The sequence below is a fragment of the Calliphora vicina genome, chromosome X (genome assembly GCF_958450345.1).
Source record: "Calliphora vicina chromosome X, idCalVici1.1, whole genome shotgun sequence".
NCBI lineage: Eukaryota > Metazoa > Arthropoda > Insecta > Diptera > Calliphoridae > Calliphora > Calliphora vicina.
The window spans coordinates 330,437-340,000 of NC_088785.1; the positions used below are offsets into that span (position 1 = coordinate 330,437).

A 9,564-nucleotide genomic window follows, 5' to 3' on the forward strand; every position below is an offset into this window, starting at 1 on the left:
TAAGACTATGCTAAATAAGTTGCTTTAAAAATCTTTTATATATTTAATATGTAAAATTTTTTAAAAGCACATGTTGTATTACTGGATATTCTACTATATTCATAATACTAAAAGTTAAAGATACAAAACCTCTAACGAATAAAATCAGAGTATTTAATCTATATATATAAAAGAGTAACGTTACTGACTGACTGACTGACTGACTGACTGAATGACTGACTGACTGACTGATTCATCATCGCACAGCCCAAACGGCTGAAGCTAGAATCACGAAATTTTAACTGTGGGTTCCTCCCTCCCCAAAACGATCCGATAAGAAGGGATTTTTGGAAATTCGAACGTTTAGGGGGTAAAAAAGGGTAAAAACGGGTAAATTCGGTAACCTTATATCTTCAAAACTAATAAAGATACAAAAAAACTTAAAATAGCATGTTACTCCATTTAAAAAATAAGCTGACAGGTGTTTCGTACTTTTTGGAAATTCGAAACTTTTAGGGGAGAAAACGGGTAAAAACTGTATTTTGGTACTTTTTTTGCACCCTATGTATCTTTTAAACCAATAAACATAGAAACAAATTTTAAATCGTATTCTTTAATTAACAAAAAATAAAAAATATAAGTTTGGTACTTTTTGGAAATTCGAACCTTTAAGGGATAAAAATTGTGATAATTTTTGGTACTTTTTCATAAAATATGTTTTTCTATAATTTGACATAGACATACAAATATTTTATTATGAGCTCCCACCACGTTACAGAAATTTATTTGAATGAAATTGTACCACCTCAATGGCGATAAAAAAGGTACCAAAAAGGGGATAAAATCGGGAAAATACATTATATTTGAAATTATTAAGCCAATTTTGATAATTTTTTTAACGTTGGTTCCTGGATTCATACAAAAATTAACTAACAGGGTGTTATTTGGAACTCGAGTACCAAGGTGTATATTGGGCCAAATCCGGGTAAACAGTTTGGTACTTTTTTTAAAACATATTTATTCTTGGGCACATTAACACAGATTTTAATATTTTGATACATGCCTGTAGCATAAACAATTTTGGCAAAATGGAATATTTTTAAATTTCAAACTTGAGGGGTGTTCAAGTAAGAAAAGGGAAATTGGTACTTTTCTCCTAATGGTACTTTTTTAAAATTTTAAATTATTTCAGTTATCGACATTAAAGTTAGCTGATATGTATTTGAGTGAAGTTAGTGTTAGGAATATGGGATAATATTTAGGTACCAAAATGTGTCAACTGAACTATAGGTACTTTTTTGTTCATCTAATGGTACTTTTTTGAAATTTCTATAATAATGGACTTAGAAACATGAAATTAAACATATATGGTCCTAAGTGAGTGAGAATTCTAGGGGGAGACTTTTTGGTACTTTTTCTTTATTGGAATGGTACTTTTTGTAATTTCTTCACCAATGAACCTAGAAACATGAAATAAAGCTTATATATAAACCGAGTGAGTGGGAAACCACAAGTGTGGGTTTTTTGGTACTTTTTCTATATTCTAATGGTACTTTTTTGAATTTTCTATAACTATGGACTTAGAAACATGAAATTAAGCATATATGGTCATAAGTGAGTGAGAATTCTAGGGGGAGACTTTTTGGTACTTTTTCTTTATTCTAATGGTACTTTTTGAATTTTCTATAACTATGGACTTAGAAACATGAAATTAAGCATATATGGTCCTAGGTAAGTGATAATTCTAGGGGGAGACTTTTTGGTACTTTTTCTTTATTCGATTGGTACTTTTTGTAATTTCTTCACCAATGAACCTAGAAACATGAAATAAAGCTTATATGGAATCGAGTGAGTGGGAAACCACAAGTGTGGGCTTTTTGGTCCTTTTTCTATATTCTAATGGTACTTTTTTGAATTTTCTTTAACAATGGACTTAGAGACATGAAATTAAGCATATATGGTCCTAAGTGAGTAAGAATTCTAGGGGGAGACTTTTTTTACTTTTTCTTTATTCGAATGGTACTTTTTGTAATTTCTTCACCAATGAACCTAAAAACATGAAATTAAGACCGGAGTGAGTGGGAATCTACAAGTGACTGCTTTTTGGTACTTTTTCTATATTCGAATGGTACTTTTTGAATTTTCTGTAATAATGAACATAGAAATATGAAGTTAAGCATATATGGTCCTAAGTGAGTGAGAATTCTAGGGGGAGACTTTTTGGTACTTTTTGTTTATTCTAATAGTACTTTTTTGAATTTTCTATAACTATGGACTAAGAAACATGAAATTAAGCATATATGGTCCTAAGTAAGTGAGAATTCTATGGGGAGACTTTGTGGTACTTTTTCTTTATTCGATTGGTACTTTTTGTAATTTCTTCACCAATTAACCTAGAAACATGAAATAAAGCTTATATGGAACCGAGTGAGTGGGAAACTACAAGTGGGTGCTTTTTGGTACTTTTTCTATATTCTAATGGTACTTTTTGAATTTTCTATAATATAATGGACCTAGAAATATGAAATTAAGCGTATATGGTCCTAAGTGATTGAAAATTCAAGCGGATACCTCATGGTACCTTTTGTTTATTCTAATGGTACTTTTTTTTAATTTTCTATAGCAATGGACTTATAAACATGAAATTAAACATATATGGTCCTAAGTGAGTGAGAATTCTAAGGGGAGACTTTTTGGTACTTTTTCTTTATTCGAATGGTACTTTTTGTAATTTCTTCACCAATGAACCTAGAATCATGAAATAAAGCTTATATGAACCCGAGTGACTGGAAAACCACAAGTGTATACTTTTTAGTACTTTGAATTTTTGAATTTTTTGAATTTTCTATAACAATGAACTTAGAAATACGAAATTAAACATATATGGTCCTAAGTGAGTAAGAAGTCTAGGGGGAGACTTTTTGGTACTTATTCTTTATTCAAATGGTACTTTTTGTAATTTCTTCACCAATGAACCTAGAAACATTAAATAAAGGTTATACGGACCCGAGTGGGTGAGCAACTACAAGTGGGTGCTTTTTGGTACTTTTTCTATATTCTAATGGTACTTTTTGAATTTTCTATAACATAATGGACCTAGAAATATGAAATTAAGCGTATATGGTCCTAAGTGACTGAAAATTCAAGCGGATACCTCATGGTACCTCTTATTTGTTCTAATGGTACTTTTTTTTTAATTTTCTATAGCAATGGACTTAAAAACATGAAATTAAACATACATGGTCCTAAGTGAGTTAGAATTCTAGGGGAGACTTTTTGGTACTTTTTCTTTATTCGAATGGTACTTTTTGTAATTTCTACACCAATGAACCCAAAGCCATGAAATTAAGCTTATATGGACCCGAGTGAGTGGGGGATTTTTGGTACTTTTTATATATTCTAAGGGTACTTTTTTGGATTTCCTATAATAATGGACCTAGAGTTTCCAAAGCCGCGGTTTCGGTTTTAAAAAATTAAAAACCGATCGGTTTCGGTTTTGTGATAATTTATTAAATCTTAAGTATTATAGAAACAAAATTAGTTGATAATATAGGAAATGATATACAAATCTAAAATTCAAACTTGATAATCAATGGTACTATTTCCTTATTGCAATGGTACTTTTTGAATATTTTATAATAATAAACCTAAAAATTTAAAATTAGGAACACATTTTGCATTTTCTATAATAATGGACCCAGAAATATGAAATTAGACATTTACAATTAGATTCACAAAGTGAGACTTGATAGTACTATTTCTTTCTTCTAATTGGGGTGGCGAAGCGCACCGGGTCAGCTAGTATTATATATTTTATATTCATTTTTTTATTGAGGAAGGTCTAGCATAAAATATTTTTTTATGAAACTAGGATTGCCTCTCTATTAAAAAGAATTTTTTATTTAAACAGAAAATAAAAGAAATGATTTCTATTTGTGGTTTTGATATTTTATGATTTAAAAAATTTTTTTATTACAACCTCAACTCATATGGGATTACCCCCTGAATTTAAGCATATTAATGAGGGGAGGAAAAGAAACTAACAAGGATTTTCTTAGTAGCGGCGAGCGAAAAGAAAATAGTTCAGCACTAAGTCACTTTGTCTTTATGGCAAATGTGAGATGCAGTGTATGGAATGTCAAATTTCTAGTATGAGAAATTAACGATTTAAGTCCTTCTTAAATGAGACCATTTACCCAAAGAGGGTGCCAGGCCCGTATAACGTTAATGATTACTAGATGGCATTTCCAAAGAGTCGTGTTGCTTGATAGTGCAGCACTAAGTGGGTGGTAAACTCCATCTAAAACTAAATATAACCATGAGACCGATAGTAAACAAGTACCGTGAGGGAAAGTTGAAAAGAACTCTGAATAGAGAGTTAAATAGTACGTGAAACTGCTTAGAGGTTAAGCCCGATGAACCTGAATATCCGTTATGGAAAATTCATCTTTATGATTTTAATATTTATAATATTATAATAATGGTGTGCATTTTTTCTATAAAGGACATTGTAATCTATTAACATAAATATATTTATCATAAGATCATTTGCTTAAGTTTATTCAAATTATTTTGCTTGCATTTTAATATCGAATAAATGCTTTTGATTTGATAAAGTGTTGATAGATTTATTATATATAGTGCTTAAATATTTATATTTTATAATAGCATATTGATCATTGATCTTTATGTTTATTATATGCACTTATATGATTAACAATGCGAAAGATTCAGGATACCTTCGGGACCCGTCTTGAAACACGGACCAAGGAGTCTAACATATTTGCAAGTTATTGGGAATAAAAACCTAATAGCGTAATTAACATAACTTAATTTAATGGGATTAGTTTTTAGCCTATTTATAGTCTATTAATTCAATCCCGGGGCGTTCTATACAGTTATGTATAATAGTATTTATATTATTTATACCTCTAACTAGAGCGTACCTTGAGCATATATGCTGTGACCCGAAAGATGGTGAACTATACTTGATCAGGTTGAAGTCAGGGGAAACCCTGATGGAAGACCGAAACAGTTCTGACGTGCAAATCGATTGTCAGAATTGAGTATAGGGGCGAAAGACCAATCGAACCATCTAGTAGCTGGTTCCCTCCGAAGTTTCCCTCAGGATAGCTGGTGCATTTAAAAATTATGTAAAATAATCTTATCTGGTAAAGCGAATGATTAGAGGCCTTAGGGTCGAAACGATCTTAACCTATTCTCAAACTTTAAATGGGTAAGAACCTCACCTTTCTTGGTATGAAGGTAGTGGTTGTGATATAATGTGCCCAGTGGGCCACTTTTGGTAAGCAGAACTGGCGCTGTGGGATGAACCAAACGTAATGTTACGGTGCCCAAATTAACAACTCATGCAGATACCATGAAAGGCGTTGGTTGCTTAAAACAGCAGGACGGTGGACATGGAAGTCGTAATCCGCTAAGGAGTGTGTAACAACTCACCTGCCGAAGCAACTAGCCCTTAAAATGGATGGCGCTTAAGTTGTATACCTATACATTACCGCTAAAGTAAATGGTTTATGTTCAATTTCGGTTGGATTATAAACTTTGAAACTTTAGTGAGTAGGAGGGTACAATGGTGAGCATAGAAGTGTTTGGCGTAAGCCTGCATGGAGCTGCCATTGGTACAGATCTTGGTGGTAGTAGCAAATAATCGAATGAGACCTTGGAGGACTGAAGTGGAGAAGGGTTTCGTGTGAACAGTGGTTGATCACGAGTTAGTCGGTCCTAAGTTTAAGGCGAAAGCCGAAAATTTTCAAGTTATAATGAAAAGGAAGTAAAATTGCTTAGTAATTAAACACTTGAATAATTTTGAACGAAAGGGAATACGGTTCCAATTCCGTAACCTGTTGAGTATCCGTTTGTTATTAAATATGGGCCTTGTGCTCATCCTGGCAACAGGAACGACCATAAAGAAGCCGTCGAGAGGTATCGGAAGAGTTTTCTTTTCTGTTTTATAGTCGTACTACCATGGAAGTCTTTCGAAGAGAGATATGGTAGATGGACTAGAAGAGCATGACATTTACTGTTGTGTCGATATTTTCTCCTCGGACCTTGAAAATTTATGGTGGGGTCACGCAAACTTCTCAACAGGCCGTACCAATATCCGCAGCTGGTCTCCAAGGTGAAGAGTCTCTAGTCGATAGAATAATGTAGGTAAGGGAAGTCGGCAAATTAGATCCGTAACTTCGGGATAAGGATTGGCTCTGAAGATTGAGATAGTCGGGCTTGATTGGGAAGCAATAACATGGTTTATGTACTCGTTCTGGGTAAATAGAGATTCTCGGATCTTGTTCCCCGGATAGTAGTTACGTAGCCAATTGTGGAACTTTCTTGCTAAAATTTTTAGGGAATTATCGCAAGATATATTCCTTTTAAATTATAACGACTATCAATTAACAATCAATTCAGAACTGGCACGGACTTGGGGAATCCGACTGTCTAATTAAAACAAAGCATTGTGATGGCCCTAGCGGGTGTTGACACAATGTGATTTCTGCCCAGTGCTCTGAATGTCAAAGTGAAGAAATTCAAGTAAGCGCGGGTAAACGGCGGGAGTAACTATGACTCTCTTAAGGTAGCCAAATGCCTCGTCATCTAATTAGTGACGCGCATGAATGGATTAACGAGATTCCTACTGTCCCTATCTACTTGCCGCCGGTAAGCGTACGTATTGTTAGACATACGGAGAGCGAGTTATCGAGCACAGAGATGGAGGATGAAGTCAAACGATTTAAGGTCGGCTCTCCTAAGCCCAAACGTACTGCTGCTGTTACTCCTGATGCTGCTCCTGCCGATGTTCCAGCTGCTGGTGATGCTATGGAGGTGTCGGATGTTACATCCGGTCCTACCCTCAAGAGGGTGCGTGCACGTAAAAGGCCACAACCAGTCATGGACACTGGTGTAGTTGGCCAGATGAAGGCCGTGAGTGCTGCGTTGCTGGAGTTGGTGATGGCTGATGGTGTTGGGGCTGAGCTGGCCAAGGGCGTGATGGAGCATTCCAGCAAGTTTGAGGTGCTGCTTTTTGGCCTTATGGCAGAGAATGAGCGGTTGAAGGGGCGCCTAGATGTGTACGAGGGTGGTAAGGTGGCTGGGGTGCAGTCGGCGGCCTTTAGGGCTCCCATGGCACCTCCGGTGACTACTAGGCGTAGCGGTGTTTCTGGTGGGGCTATTGTTGCTGCTCCGGTTGCTGTTGTGCCAAAGCCTGTGGAAACGTGGTCGGTGGTGGTTAAGGGGAAGCAGGGTGTCTCATCCAAGGAAGTGGTAGAGAAAGTGCAGAGGGAGGTTGGCCCCACTTTGGGTGTTCGCGTGCACACGTTGCGGCCTATGCGCGATGGCGGAGCGGTCATTAGGACCCCGTCCGTAGCTGAGAGGGAGAAGGTTGCGAAGAATGCCAAGTTCGGTGAGGTTGGGTTGGAGGTTTCGGTAAAGGACAAGCTAGGTCCAAGGGTGGTCGTGCAGCGCGTTCATCCGGAGATATCTCCCGATGAGTTTATGCAGGAGCTCTACGACCTAAATTTTAGGCGTAGGATGACTCCTGATGACTACAAACGCTCAATTAGATTGGTGACAGCTCCGTGGAAGCCTACAGGCGGGCCGGTTAGTGTTGTTTTAGAGGGCAGTAGCGAGGCCATGCAGCAATTGCTGGACAATGGCCGGTGTTATATTAAATGGTTTTCTTTCCTGGTTCGCCCACATGATGCCGTGCCGAGTTGCTTTAGATGCCTGGGCTTTGATCACCTTGTGAGGGACTGCAGAATGACGGAAGGAGTTTGTCGCCTATGCGGACAGGTTGGCCATTTGGCATCTCGCTGTGTCAACGAGATCCACTGTAGAAATTGTGCTTTTAAGGGACTCCCGGCGAATCATCTTATGATGTCAGCCGCCTGTCCGGTATATAGCGGTATAGTAGCGAGGGCAAACGCGCGCCATTAAGATGGAGGGTACGGATATTAAAATTCTGCAGCTTAACTGCCAGCGGGCATATTCGGTGAATTGTGAACTAGGTCAGGCGATGTACAACCTGAATGCGACTTTTGCACTCGTGCAGGAGCCGTATACCACGGATGGTCACATCAGGGGTTTGCCGGGGGGTATGCGTGCGTTTACGGACTTGGGGGGCAACGCCGCTGTTATAATAAAGGACAGTCACATTAACTGTACGGTTGTTAGTAGGAGTGATTGGGGAGTCTGCGTTAGCGTGGAGGGTGGTTTTGGTAGGATGCTACTGACAAGCATCTACTGTAGGTTTGGGGGACCTCTTGAACCCTATTTAGGGTACATGGATTCGGTACTACTACTGGATAGTAGTTCACCTGTAATCCTTGGTTTAGACGCAAATGCATGCTCTCGCATGTGGTTCTCTAAGATGAGCGGGAATACTTCTGCTCATCAGAACTACTTGCGAGGTGTCATGCTTAGTGAATGGCTGGTCACAAAGCGGCTCATTGTCCTCAATGAGCCTAGTGAGATGTACACTTTTGATGGTCCAAGAGGATGTAGTGACATTGACGTGACGTTAGCCAATGTGGGGGCAATGACAGAATACCGTTTTAGCTGGAAGATTAGGGATGACTTTGGTGTGAGTGATCATAGTCTCATTGAGATTGTGGTCTCCCACCCCCTGATGTGATCATTCGTGGTGGTGTTCAACTGCCAATGTGCCTTCGCACAGGTATTGTACATCGCCTGGCCCGGTTTGCAGATATGGGTATGTTCGTTGGCGGGGGCTGATACGCGTTATCTGTCCCTCCCAGCAGTGCACCGTCTCGCACCTCTCCCTGCTGTTTTGCTGTTTGCTGCTACCTGTTCTTGACTTGCGCGTTGTAATGTGAAGGCTACCCGTGAGGGAGCTTTGTCTATTGTCGCAATCGTTTGTTCGTGTCGTCCCTTGCTGGTGTCGCACCATGTGGCACAAAGCGTCGCTCGTGAGAGCGGCTGTTCAGTGTGTGGCGTCTTGTGTTGTTCTTTGTCTCTTTATGTTGATGTATGTTTGCTGTGTCGTTGCTGTTGGGTGACCAGTCCCGAACTATTTGGAGTTCTACTTGGTAGTAGCTTCGGCTACGAGGCCTGACCGGAGGCTTAATTCTGGTACCACGGGTGTCAGGAGCCCCTGGAACTTCGGTTCCAGCCTGACAGTTGGTGCGGCCCTTCGGGGAGCTTCGTGGTGGCTGTGGTTTAGACCCAAATCGCGGGTAGAGCGCAAGCTCGGTGTGGAGTTGCATTGCAACCGGGTGCCGTGACCCATAGAACGGAAGGAGTTTTAGATAGTGCTCCGCTCCTCACCAAGGGGGAGGTTATGTCCAAATACATAATTTCAAATTGGTACTCGTGTATGGCTTTTTTGCTGTGCATGGGGGCGTAGGTGGACGCATTGTTTCTGCCCGGTGTTAAGAGCACCGTGAGTTTGGGCCCTTGCGGCAGGTGCTCACGTTAAACCAGGACACATCTGTCCCTATCTACTATCTAGCGAAACCACAGCCAAGGGAACGGGCTTGGAATAATTAGCGGGGAAAGAAGACCCTGTTGAGCTTGACTCTAATCTGGCAGTGTAAGGAGACATAAGAG

General features: G+C 39.1%; 1 pseudogene; it reads left to right on the forward strand.

Annotated features, from left to right (window-relative positions):
* Positions 1-3,954: 3,954 nt before the first annotated feature.
* The window catches only part of LOC135962925 (large subunit ribosomal RNA), a 6,749-nt pseudogene continuing 1,139 nt past the window's right edge, over positions 3,955-9,564 (forward strand).